This window comes from Marmota marmota, unplaced genomic scaffold (genome assembly GCF_001458135.2).
Source record: "Marmota marmota marmota unplaced genomic scaffold, marMar, whole genome shotgun sequence".
Lineage (NCBI taxonomy): Eukaryota > Metazoa > Chordata > Mammalia > Rodentia > Sciuridae > Marmota > Marmota marmota.
This window is the reverse complement of record NW_026000037.1, coordinates 39,026,999-39,040,723: the sequence shown is the minus strand read 5'-3', so window position 1 is coordinate 39,040,723 and position 13,725 is coordinate 39,026,999. Positions and strand designations below refer to the sequence as shown.

The following is a 13,725-nucleotide window of genomic DNA, read 5'->3' as shown; positions in this document are numbered from 1 at the left end:
GCTATTTCATGAAGGCTTGGCGAGAGACCTCTTCCTAGAGTCCCTGCACCGCTCCTGCTGCGCTGCGCCTCGGAGGCTATCCGCCCTGACGCGGGGGCCGCGTGCAGGCAGCCGACAGTCGCCGAGTCGCGCGGGCAGTGGCTGGCGGGTCTGGACCTCTGCGCTGCGTGGCGGAGATTCACTCGTCTAGCGCAAACTGTCACCTCCAAAAATCCTACCAATTCCTGGCCGGTCTCTCTTTAGTGGAATTTTGCTAGGAGTTTCTCAGCAGGTCGAATCTAAGCGTATCCATGCGTTTCTCTGACCCCGTTGTTGCGGAGGTACTGAAAGCGCTGCCTCCCCACTCGCCGCCATGTTGGATCCCCCTATTTTTTTTTTAAATAGAGCTATAAAGGGAAAGGGCAGTGGAGAGGTAGCAGCCCTCCCTGAAGTGGCTATAACTACTCTTGACTCGTCTGTTCTTTGGAGTCTGGCACAGCCTGACAAAGACGGCAAAGTTTCCAGGAGGCAGCTCAAGCGGTTTTAGAGGTTTCAGAACGACTGCCACTTTGGACCTCGGGCAAGGCAGCACAACATGGCGGCAGCATAAGGCGGAGACAAGCCGCGTGCCTCCAAGCAGGAAAAAGAGACTGTTTATCTACTTTTTAATTGACTAGTTCTTCAGGTTTATAGCAGTCTTAGGAGGTAACTTGAGACTTAAGCATTTAACTTATGCATATAATAGATGGACACATTTAAACACTTGTTTCCTCATCCAAACAATATTCTGCAGAAGAAGTCAGAGCCTGAGCACAAATGTGATTTTGTGGAATCCCTCAGAAGTCGGAGACGTATTTCAGTGGATGGGAAATCATATGGAATGATGTATCAAGAGAGAGTCCCAGGAGATTGAAATCTAGAAGTGTCATCTGCTGGACCCTAATTTTTAGGAAATTGGAAAAAAATGGGAAATTGAGAGTGGATATAAAAATTCTCAGAAAAGGAAAGAATGAACATTCATTTAAGAAATATTTCAGGTACCAGGTATTATTCTGGCCGCTGCAGAAACTGAGATAAGTGAAAAAGTGCCTGACTCTAAAGTGCTGGAACTCCAGTAAGCATTTAGAATAGACACAAAACAGGATTCAGAAGAAAGCAAACTAATGTTTCTTGAATACATACTTCAGACCATGTGCCTCCTTTCAGTGATCTGTGGTTTTCAGTTCTCACTGAACTGTCTTTACAGATGAAGAATTTATTAGAGCAAAATAGGGTTCATTCACGTGGAAATGTTATAGCATGTTATTCACATGGAAATGTTATCACCTTGTTTCTAGAAAGTGAAATTTATAAGAATACAGATAAAAGGTTGAATTTTCTAGGGCATTGCTTTCCAAACTCTTTCAGATATAGAACAGAAAGGTAATGATATTGTTTGTACAGCACCAGGAGGTGAGTGGAAGAGGGTAATCTCAGGATGAGAGAACAGACCCCTGAGGAACACTCTCCACCTCTAGTCAGGTCCCAGGGATCAAAAGCTCACGACCTAGACTCCTGTATCCTGCCTGAAGGTGGGATGCTATGGTCTCTGCTTAAAGAAACAGATGGCCAATTAAAGAGACAAGAGAGATCATCCTCTCCTGCCTTAGTTCTCTCAGCTGGCCCTGCCCCCCTCAATCCCTCAGTAAAAGACAAGAGTCTCAACATATTGGTATAATGTAGGAATCAGAGGTGAAGATGAGATGAATATGACTCATACACAACAGGAATGAATTCACTGACTAAATAAATAAAATAAGTCTAAGAATAGGAATGTGCAATGACCAGAAAGATTATTTATCAGGAATGTGTTTCAAAGGAAAATTATATGATTATTTCCAAATTCTAATTTAAAAAGGAAGAATGAAATGAAAGTATTTTTCCTTAGATTCCTGTCTATGCTCCTTTCTTATGCATATTTAAAAAATAAAGGCAAAAATCTAAATGAATTTTAATATGCATTATTCAGCAGCAAAATCAGCACAGAGAGAACAAAGAAATGTTTTCCACTGTGCTGAGTCCTTACCAGCAAGGTGTCGATGTTATTTTTAATTATAACTTTTAGCATGCTTCCTCCTTACTGATTGTGCAGCATGAATTTAACATGATAAGTCTTGTCTCCTAGAACTGCCTTATTGCTTCTTTCATTCCAAACTGAAATTTCACCAAAATCTGTGTATTTTGGCCGTTGAGACTGTGACATTATGTATCGTGCACGCTGACTCAGATACTTTGGTTAAAAAGTAGCATCGATTTTTATTAGAACTTTCTACCAAAAGTTTTCCATATCATTAGTATGGCCTGTGGATATACTCATGTGAGTATGCTGGTAAATGTTGCCCATGTTATGATGAAAAAACCTGGTAACTCAGTTGGATCCTGACCCTGACCCTTGAGTTATGCACTACTTTTAGCCTCAGTTACCTTCCTTATGTGTAAAACGGAAATCTACTTTAGAAAACAGACCATGTGGCGAATTAGCACTCTGTGGACATTTAATTAAAGTTACTTATTTCCAACAGATAGTTTCAAATATTCAGGCTCTGAGAAGCAGATGAAATTAGAGAGTATGCTCAGGTGCTTAAGTTGACAACCAGGTGCTTCAGGCTAATGACAGTATAAACCCTTCTCTCAGCAGTTTGACTTGGGCCCCATTGACTCATTATTTCAGGCAGCCAATTCAGTCCCTAATTTGTCTTGTTACCATTTTGTAGTTTGGGTCCCAATGGAAGGTTTTCCAGCACGTGGTCACAGTATACTTTGCAATTTGGTAGAAATTATGAAATGTATTCTTCCTAAACTTTTATAATTTCCTCTATCAAAGATTTGATCTATAGATGTTCAATCTCCTGACTATTAGAGATTCAATAAATCGGGTATCTAGGGAAAGGGCTTATACACATTGGAATTTTATTCAATTCAATTGTAAATAGCTCAGTTAAAACAAGTAGGCAAAAAAAAAAATTATTTTTTTTTTGTATAGTTGGTTGACCAACAAACCCAGAGTTGCTTAATTCAGAAACATTTTTGGTAGTTGAATAAAATATAACTGGTAGTAAAGATAGACAGAACATTTTAGCAATAATTTTACCTAATTTAACAAAATTCCTGTTTAGGGAGCTATTGAGAACCTTGGGAGATTTGAGGGTTTTGTCATTGTCTCTTTTCAAATTTCAAAACCTGGCTTTCTCTGACTTAAACAAGTTATCTCTTGCTTAAGTCAGGATCAGCTAGGTTGTGCTGTGATAATAAACCATCCCATCATAGAAGCATAACAAAATGAAGGTTTATTTATCATTCATGTTTTGTGTCCCACTTTGGTGGGCCAAAGCTCTTCTCTATCATTCAGGAAGCCAGGCAAAATGAGACTTGCTCATTTTGTAGCTCTAGAAAGTTAATTATAAGGCCTTCTCAATCACAATGATAGGGAAAAGGAGAAAAATAAGAAAATTGGGATGGACTTTTTATGCCTCAGACTGGAAATACTAAGTCACATCTGTTTACATTTTATTGGGCAAAATTCATCCAAAGATTCAGTATAATTGCAAAGCAACTGAGAAATATAGAGAAACAAATTGAATATTTGGTGAACATTACTGTACATTCTATTTCTCTTTCATTGGCAATTTCTAAGTTAGTTTAGTAAGATTCAGCATTTATTTCTTTTTTTCTTAATTAAATTATTTATTCTAACTTGTTATACATGATGGCATAATGCAATTCATTTCATATTACACATATAGAGCACAATTTTTCAAGTCACTAATTGTACACAAAGTATTTTCACACAATTCGTGTCTTCATACATGTACTAAGGGCAATGATGTCCATCTCATTCCACTGTCATTTCCACCCCCATGCCCCCTCCCTTCCCTTCCTTCTCCTTTACCCTATCTAAAGTTTCTCCATTTCTCCCATGTTTCCCTCACCTCCATTATGAGTCAGCATCCTCATATCAAAGAAAACATCCAGCCTTTGGTTTTTTGGAATTGGCTTAATTCACTTAGCATTATATTCTCCAACTCCATCCATTTACCTGCAAATGCCATGATTTTATTCTCTTTTAATGCTGAATAATATTTGATTGTGTATATATACCACATTTTCTTTATCTGTTCATCTACTGAAGGGCATCTAGGTTGGTTCCACAGTTTAGATATTGTGAATTGTGCTGCTATAAACATTGGTATGGCTGTGTCCCTGTAGTATGCTGGTTTTAAGTCCATTGGGTATAAACCAAGGAGTGGGATAGCTGGCTTAAATGGTGTTTCCATTTCCAGTTTTCCAAGGAATCTCCATACTGCTTTCCAGATTAGTTGCACCAATTTGCAGTCCCAACTGCAATGTATGAGTGTGCCTTTTCCCCCACATTCTCACCTACATTTATTGCTGTTTGTATTCTTAATAGCTGCCATTCTGACTGGAGTGAGATGAAGTCTTAGAATAGTTTTGTTTTGCATTTCTCTAATTGCTAGAGATGTTGAACATTTTTTCATATATTTGTTAATTGATTGTGTATCTTCTTCTGAGAAGTGGCTGTCTGTTCAGTTCCTTGACCCATTTATTGATTGGGATACTTATTTTTTGGTGTTAAGGTTTTTGAGTGCTTTATATATCTTAGAGATTAGTGCTCTAAGGCTAGGAGCCAACTGTGTTTTTGCTAATTCATCACTATTTGCAATCAAAAGAAGCAATTAAATTTACTTTTAGTTTACTTTTTCCCAAAAGGTACTAGGCTTTTTTTTTTTTTTTGTCTCTGCATTCACTAACACACTCCAAAGTTTCTGGAGCCTTCCACTTAAGAGCATTTTGAATCACATTTCACCTAACACTAATTTATCTACTTTGTAGAGCTTATTTTTCATAAAAAAAATGCATTTTGTTTTTAAACAGATACAAGTTCCCTGGAAGTCTGATTAGTTTGTTCACTAGGTCTATGAAAGAGCTGTCACAAATCCCCAAATCCCAAAAGCTTCTTTTAAAGCAAGGGTCAAATAATTTTATTCCCATCGACCATCTCTGATGACAGAGGATGGAGGAGGAAAATATTTCTTTCTCTATATTAAATTTATGTCTTACACTTCCAAAGGAAGTCACAGATAATATAAATTTTACGTGTTCCTGATTGTGGGTACTGAGGAAGTTGAATTTATGTAAATCATCTTTTATGAAATGACAGTAGTTCTCAGACAAGAGTTAGCTGTCATCAAGTCCCAGAGACACATTTATAGCATCAGAATGAGGAATTTTAGCTGTGGACATGCAAGACTGAGTGTAAGAAGTGTTGTGTGTGTGTGTGTGTGTGTGTGAGAGAGAGAGAGAGAGAGAGAGAGAGAGAGAAAGAGAGAGAGAGAGACAGAGAGATTGTGTGTGTGTGTGTGTGTGTGTGTAGGGGTATACATATTTGTCTTTGTGACAAATTGGAACACCAAAAGCCAGGGGTCTCTGTGCATCTATGCCAAGTTATTCAGAGTAATAAAATTTCCAAATCCAAGTTGATAAATTTTCCCCTCTTTGAACTCATTTGTTTTCCTTTTTTTCTTGTCTCTCCCCCGCCCCAATTCCTCCTCTACTTTTCTTGGAAGTTTTATTGTGTTACCTTCTGAAGTGTGAAGTGAGCTCAGTTGGTGGGATGCTGGTGGCTCTATGTTCAACCTGTTGACTGTGCCTGTATGTCAGTCATCTAGACAAGATAGGAAGGAGTTGCTAGCCTTTTCTGCCAGCTTTTTCTAGGGCTTCTGGCGAAAAAGCTCTGGCATTATTTTGGATTAAGAATGGATGACAGATACTGCAGATTTTTTCCTAATATCCATCCTCCCTATCTTCCTTAATGATAGAACAGACACATCCCCGCAGGCCACATAGCCAAGGATCTCCCTCACAGCTACATCAGTCACTGAGTTTTGGTCAATGGGATATAATTAGAAGTGTCTTATGAGACTTGGCAGGAATTCAGTGAAGGAAATAGAGAATTTTCTGTCTTTGCCCCTTTTCTGCTGGTTGGAGTTCAGGGATGGTGCTTAGAGTCTGGGTTTATCTTCGACAGTAGACAGATTGCCAGAAGCTGAAGATGGGATGGTGAAATGGCATGAAAGAAAGTGCCGGTCCCTGTGACTGTGATGTCTTCCTATTAGACCTGGATCACAGTTTTCAGACTGTGTGCAAGTGTGTGTGTGTAACAGAAATGGACTGCTGCTTTATTCACAAATTTTAATTTTCTGTCACAATAAATGCAACATATGTGACTCTATTGATGGCCTTCACAAACCCAAATCTCCCTATTCCCTTCCCTAGCTATGTCCATGTTTAAACCCCAAGCTTGTTGAACATGTGGGGAACAGGTTGACTGGCATTGGCCCCATGCTCCTTCACTCCTCGAGTTTCAAGTACCTGACAGTTGTTTCCATGATTCTGCGCATTCTTTTCATCTTTTCCCTTTAACTAGGCAGATCATCTGCCAGCTCCTCATCTTGGTTAAGAGAGCAAACCTTCTCCCCTCTGGCAGTTCTGTGCCAGAATCACTCTTTGAATGCAGGTGGGGTTAATCAGGAGAGGGGCTCCTGCCTAGGGAGGTAGAAGAAGATTGTGGCCCTACACATCTTACCTCTAAACTGTTCCCTTGTTAGGGGAGAGAGAGATGATAATGATGGGAACATGAGGTTAAGAGAATAATTCTATAAAATGGGCCCACTGTGCTGACCCCCATATGCTTTCTTTTCCAAGTAACAATTTACGTACAGCCCTGCTTGGGTTAAGTGGCTGGGATATGTCACATTCCTCAGCAAACTACCTATTATCTGCAAAAGAAATGCAGGTCTGAAATAATTTTGATAATAGGAACCCAAATTACCCTGAATGGGGAGACTGCTATGTGCCTTTTCTTAGGCTAGATCCTGAAACTCAGGAGGGAGATAAGGATAATTCCTTCTACCATAAAATCTATAAGAATTTTTTACTCCTCACACTTTAGATAGAGCCCTAATATCAAGAGTATACAAAGAACTCAAAAAATTAAATAATAAGAAAACAAATAACCCAATCAACAAATGTGCCAAGGACCTGAACAGACACTTCTCAGAGGAGGACATACAATCAATCAACAGGTACATGAAAAAATGCTCACCATCTCTAGCTGTCAGAGAAATGCAAATCAAAACCACCCTAAGATACCATCTCACTCCAGGAAGATTGGCAGCCATTATGAAGTCAAACAACAACAAGTGCTGGCGAGGATGTGGGGAAAAGGGTACTCTTGTACATTGCTGGTGGGACTGCAAACTGGTGCGGCCAATTTGGAAAGCAGTATGGAGATTCCTGGGAAAGCTGGGAATGGAACCACCATTGGACCCAGCTATCGCCCTTCTCGGACTATTCCCTGAAGACCTTAAAAGAGCGTACTACAGGGATACTGCCACATTGATGTTCATAGCAGCACAATTCACAATTGCTAGACTGTGCAACCAACCCAGATGCCCTTCAATAGATGAACGGATAAAAAAAAATGTGGCATTTATACACCATGGAGTATTACACAGCACTAAAAAATGACAAAATCATGGAATTTGCAGGGAAATGGATGGCATTAGAGCAGATTATGCTAAGTGAAGCTAGCCAATCCCTAAAAAACAAATGCCAAATGTCTTCTTTGATGTAAGGAGAGCAACTAAGAACAGAGTAGGGAGGAAGAGCATGAGAAGAAGATTAACATTAAACAGGGACAAGAGGGGGGGAAGGAAAGGGAGAGAGAAGGGAAATTGCATGGAAATGGAAGGAGACCCTCATGGTTATACAAAATTACATACAAGAGGAAATGAGGGGAAATGGAAAAAAAAAAAAACAAGGGGGAGAAATGAATTACAGTAGATGGGGTACAGAAAGACGAGGGGAGGGGAGGGGAGGGGGGATAGTAGAGGATAGGAAAGGCAGCAGAATACAACAGACACTAGTATGGCAATATGTAAATCAGTGGATATGTAACCGATGTGACTCTGCAATCTATATACGGGGTAAAAATGGGAGTTCATAACCCACTTGAATCAAATGTGTGAAATATGATATGTCAAGAGCTTTGTAATGTTTTGAACAACCAATAATAAAAATTAAAAAAAAAATCCAGTTAGAACTGGTTAGCATGGGCCAAGGTAAGCTAGAGTTGTCATGGCAGTGGGGACTTAAAAGTCTGGACTTTCTGCAGACTTCTCTGGGATCCTCAATAAAATTGGAGTGCAGGAGAGACACATTGTCCCACTCTTCTTTGAGAGGACACTCTCAACTCTTTCCCCTTTCCCATTCCTTCTAACAAACTCATTCCTGTTATTCTGAGTGACATGCCTGAAATCTTTCTGACTTGATCACAAGAATCAGTGTTTGAAGTGTGTGGGGGGGTCTTCACCCTGACTCAGTTTTCCAGTGGCCCCAGCTCTGTAACACCCTCTGAAGTCAAACTGAACCAGACTCTCATCACCTACTGTCTCCATTGTGGCCTCAGCCTCCAAGTTTTTGATCCATAATGCAGGTGGGCTGCAGATTAATCAAGAGCAAATACCAAGCCAGTGTGCAATAGTTACTTATTGACTGACTGATCAATGTTCATTTCCTGTTTTTCCAGGATGTCCCAGCAGAGCAGCTTTGGAAGGAAAGACACCTGTCGCCCACTGCCCACTGCCCACTGCCCACTGGTACTGCTCCACCCCGCTCTGTCCTGCTGCCTATTCTTCCCTCTCCTTCCAGACAGGGCTTTGCCATAACTGGTATTTCTAGCCTACATTTCTAAACTAGAAATGTAGAATTTCTAGTGCATCTACATACTTCTTCTAGAATTAGTGCATCTACATACTTCTTCTCATGTATTCACGCAGACAAAAGAAGCAGGGTGTGTTATCACAAATGACACAGACATGACGAAGGTGGGAGATAGGAAGCAAACCTCAGATCAGCAAGTTTTTCTTTATTCAGTCAGTGACAGAGTTAATCAGTTGAACACCTGGCATGGCTCATTTGCAGGGCACAAAATGGTGGCAGGCTGAAGCAAGGGTCTGGGTTATATAGGCTTCCTTTAGGATAGGACAGTTCCTGGGGTTCATTGTATTGGAGTCAGCTGATTCATTAGGGTGGGACAGGAATGTGAAATGGGAATTTCCTGGGGCTTATTGTATTGGGGTCAGCTGATCCATTAGGGTGGGTGGTCAGGTGCCAGTCAGGGGCCAGTGCCTTTAGTGCCCCTTCACTCTGGCTGAGGCCTGAGATTTTAAATGACAAAAGCTTAGGGAAAATGTCCTTGGACTTATTATCCATATCCTTGGGGTAGACCCCTTACTCACCATTTTACAGAAAAGAAACTTGGACTCAGAAGGGTTAATTTGCATAGGATCACACAGTGAGTTAGCAGTAGAGACAACAAGACAATCCAGGTTTTATAAAGTCCAAAGGAGTGATACAAGGTTAAGTCTGAGGAGAACCCTAGTACATGCAGGTCACAAGAAATATCAATTAATATGGGTTCTGCTTGCTCATTCCTTGACCCGGAATTGGAGCTAAAAGAGGATTTCTGGTGTAGTTAGATGGACTACTGGCTTTAGAGTCAGGCAGATGTTTAGATTCCTGTTTAATATCTTTGAATCTCAGTTTTCTTTTCTTTCTTTCTTTCTCAAAGTAGAGATATTGATGCATGTGTTTTTAGGCACTCTTTGGAGATTAGGACTAGTATGTAAAGTGACAGGCACATGTTAGGAGTTTAGGAGACATTTACCTCAATTCAGTTGACGTCTTCTCATTCCCTGCCATGTTCAGGGACCTGGGCTGGGTGCTGCACAGCCACTGAGCTGGCAAGCCTCAGCATGGCCATCCTCTCCATTCTCTCCTGTTCTCTAAAGCTCCACTTGACTGAGCACATGGACGAGTGCTTGGGCACAGCTTCTCCAGATGAGAGCTGGGTCAGGTTGGGCACTCAAAATCTTTTCCACATGTTTCTGCAATGGGCCCAGTTTCCAGAGTGAATATCTGGACTCATTCTGTAAAGTAGTTTCCAGGAAAAAAATAAGTAAATAAATACAGCATTGCTTTGGGTTTTCCATTGAAACAGATGAATCCATGATGCATGAAAAGGCTGTCAGGCAGGCCGAGGGAGGCTGAATGCTGGAATAAAGCTGGGCATCTGTTACTCCACGCCCCAATGTGAGGTCTGTTCTCCTGGGTGAAGCAAGGCTTGGCCAGACAAGCAGCACCATTGTAAAGTCCTGACAATAGACAAGCAAGAGGACTTGGCTGTGATGAGGAAATCCCCACCCCCTTTGAGTGTTAAAGGAAGAGAAGCTGGGGTCCAAAGCCTGCCTTATTAGAGACAGACAAATCACCCAAACCAATCTTTATTATGAATGCCGAGCTATTGAATTTCCTCCGCTCTGCAAAGCCTATTGATTTTGTGACAGTCAAAGATAAGTTATGCTCATGAAAGTTTTTTTCTCCTCCTTCTTTTCCCTTCACAACATATTTTTTTCAGACGTATTGGCATTGGGGATTGCGAGTAAAGCCGTTATTGGTTTCTTTCGATTTAAGGGTAGGTCAGCGCTCAAGCAAAGCTAAGGATCATTTTTACAGTGGTTTCCAGTGCAAAATAAATGAGGCAGGAATCTCTAGAGCTGGGGTCACTCTGTTATGTTATTTCAATCTCCAGCAGGAATGCTGCAGGCATCCCAGGCATTTCTGGAATTCTGACATTAGCAATGATCCACTTATTCACTCTTTGTCCTCTCTCTACTACCCCACTCTCCTCTTATTGACCTCTATTCCCTTCTCACCAAGCCATACCATAAGGTCAGTCAACCAAGACAACAAAAGGCAGCTCAGGAAGGAAGCACTTGCCACAAAGACACAGTGCCCTGCGCACACAGGAGTATATTCTGCATATAAGCCGAAGGTTTCTTAAACTGTAGGTGTTTCTTTGAGATGTGCAAATATAATTACCTTTACAAAAAGAGTTGTTCTTCTCCTGTTAATTTATTCAGAATTCTATCATATTATAAAAATATTTTGGCAATGCATATATAAGTAAAAGCAAGATATCATATTGCCTTTTAAAGAAAATTGCTATGAATATAGTCAGATGACAATAACATTTATAAAGGTTCAGATACAGCTTAAATCAAATCACAAAGATTTGTAAGATCTGCATATATATATATATATATCCCCAATATTTCTGAATATGCAAATATTAAATAGACACAAATGAAAGTCTACTAATATATTTAGAAGAGTCTAAGGCCTAATTAATACTTTCCAACATATTCACTCATTTATTCATTCATTCAACAAATAGATATTGAATTCCAACTAAGTCCCAGGCACACAATAAGAACAGTGTGGATTACTCTCTCTTTATAAAGTTACAATGAAATATAAGAAACATATTTTCTGCATTCCAATTTCGTGATTTACTAGTTAAAAAAAAATTTGTATTTATTAACGAGAGAAAGATGAAGGCAAGAAAAGAACTGACATTACATTCTCGCTTAGCTGGATGTCCTACTTCCCTTAGAGGGAAGACTGGGTTTTAGTGGAGTCACAGAGCTGGGGAAGAAGGGCTTATAAAAGCAGTTCTCTTGAAACTGTGCCTTGCCATCAATATGCATAGAATGGCTTTTCCCAAGTGAACAGACCAAACTTTTTTTTTTTTTGCCAAACAAGAAGCATCTCATGGGAAAAAAGGTAGAGGCACCCCAGCTGGCAAGCACACATCTATTTTCAACAGGGCATAAAATCCATTTGACGTTAGATCATGAATGAGAAGGAAGGAGGGTATTTTTCCCCCTTTCAAAGAATTAAATCATTTTTCATGCTTACAGATTAATTGGAGGCTAAATGCTTGGTTGTAGAGTTATTATAAAGTTCTGCTTCCTCAAATTTACTTCTTTTAGCAATAGGTCCTAGGGTCAGATGATAATATAAGAAACATATTTTCTGGGGTCAGAAATTACTTTTTCAGGAATCCTCTTTCAAAATGAATTCCTTCTAATGAGAACACTGGTGACCTGCAGGTTGTACGCCGAACAGGAGACAGGGTCATTCTGCAATCTGGACAGCTGTTGGGAAGGCAAGCACAGGAAGGGACTGCATCAGGGAGCAGTGTAGACGGCCTCTGAGTCAGAGAGGACTCTACTGACTTAAGGAACAGATGCAAAAGGGACAGAAGGGCATGGGAAGGAAATTTCTTTATGATTTTGTTCAAGGCTGACTAATCATTACTCCTTCCTATCCCATCCTTCCAAAGGGTGGTATATAAAAGAAGATTTCCAAGAAAATTATTTCTAGCATATAGACTTATTCAACTTAATAAGGTTTATATTTTAACTATATTAAAATGATTCCCCAAATTTCTACTTCCTGCATAATTTTTTTCTGGTCACCTCAGATTATTTTAAATCTTAGCCTTGGAGTTCTTCTAGACAAAAGTGTTGTGAAAAAATAAATACATGAATTTGAAAATGAGACTGATTAGGTTTAAATTCTTGATTTAATACTCATCCATTCTTGGACAAATTAGTTAACTTCTCCAAGTCTCAGTATACTGATCTATACAGTGAGGTATATCTCTTATTTCTTAGTGTTACCGAAGGGAAAAGAAATCTAAAAATGGAGGAGGAGTGAGAGCTTAAAATTAATCAGATTATCATATCCAGCAATACCTTACACCCTAGGAGGATAATACTTATCAGCCCAACATCATGTGACATATCCATGCCATCAGTAGCATACTCATGCCACAGGCTTCTAGTGTGGCTTGGCCATGTGACTTGCTTTCTTAAGTGACAGTTCTGAGCAGAGACTTTTATAAGCATCAGTAATTCTGTTTGCTCCTCTTAAGATTCTCGCTCCATCACAAAAAGTCAGTTCTCCCAAAATAGGAAGACAGGTGCAGGCCCCCCAAGTTTAGCTGAGTCCTGCAGAGTGCACCAGAGCAGGTCTAACCTCCAGACTTGATGCAAGACATACATGGATTTTGAAGTTTCTTGTAGAAAATAACAGATTTGGTGTTTTTTTACTATGGCAAAAGTGGACAAATATAGTGCTCAAGAAATGTTTATATCATTTCTTTCTTTTTTTTTAACAGAGTTTTGGATAAATGAAGAGATGAAATCTACATTAATTATTAAACCAGCAACTGGCACATAGTTGGTGACCTCTTTTTTTTTTTTTTTTCCTATTTTTTTCCTCTTGATTTCTCAAGTTTTGTGTTTTTGGTTTGGGATTCAGTTAATAACCAGATGAAGCTGTTACTCACTTTTCTAAACAACAAGACCATTCCTTTAACTACCTGAGCCCTGTTTGGATCAATTTTTCTCTCTAGCCTTTGCCCTAATAAAAGCCCAGTGTTGGTCAACATCTCTAGTATTAGATTCGTGGTTATATAGTAGCTGTTTTTCCCAAATTCTGTTCCAGGGACAAAGATAAGAGCCTTCAGTTTGCCAGCCCAAAATATTTCGCTGTGCTCCATAGAAACTAAGAAGAAGAAGAAGGAGATGAAAATAAAAGATTTTGTCCATGAAGGAGAGGCATTGTTTAATGAGTCTACTGGTTAAATAGACTTCATGGTTAAATCAGTTTGTTGTTTTTACTTTTACCAAGCTCAATGATTGGCTACAAAGAAAATCTGGGATGTGCTAAACTGGTAAACAGACTGCAATATCAGAAGTCCTGTTGAACTCATAA

At 39.7% G+C, this 13,725-nt stretch overlaps 1 long non-coding RNA gene across 1 annotated transcript in view; it reads right to left on the bottom strand.

Moving 5' to 3' along the window:
* Window positions 1-10,559, bottom strand: part of LOC125619396 — a 28,286-nt gene extending 17,727 nt beyond the window's left edge. The window contains exons 1-2 of the long non-coding RNA XR_007350921.1: window positions 10,070-10,559; window positions 9,767-9,986 (exon numbers count right to left, since the gene is read on the bottom strand). This is a non-coding gene — a long non-coding RNA (uncharacterized LOC125619396). The remainder of the gene's footprint in view (window positions 1-9,766; window positions 9,987-10,069) is intronic.
* Window positions 10,560-13,725: the final 3,166 nt, after the last annotated feature.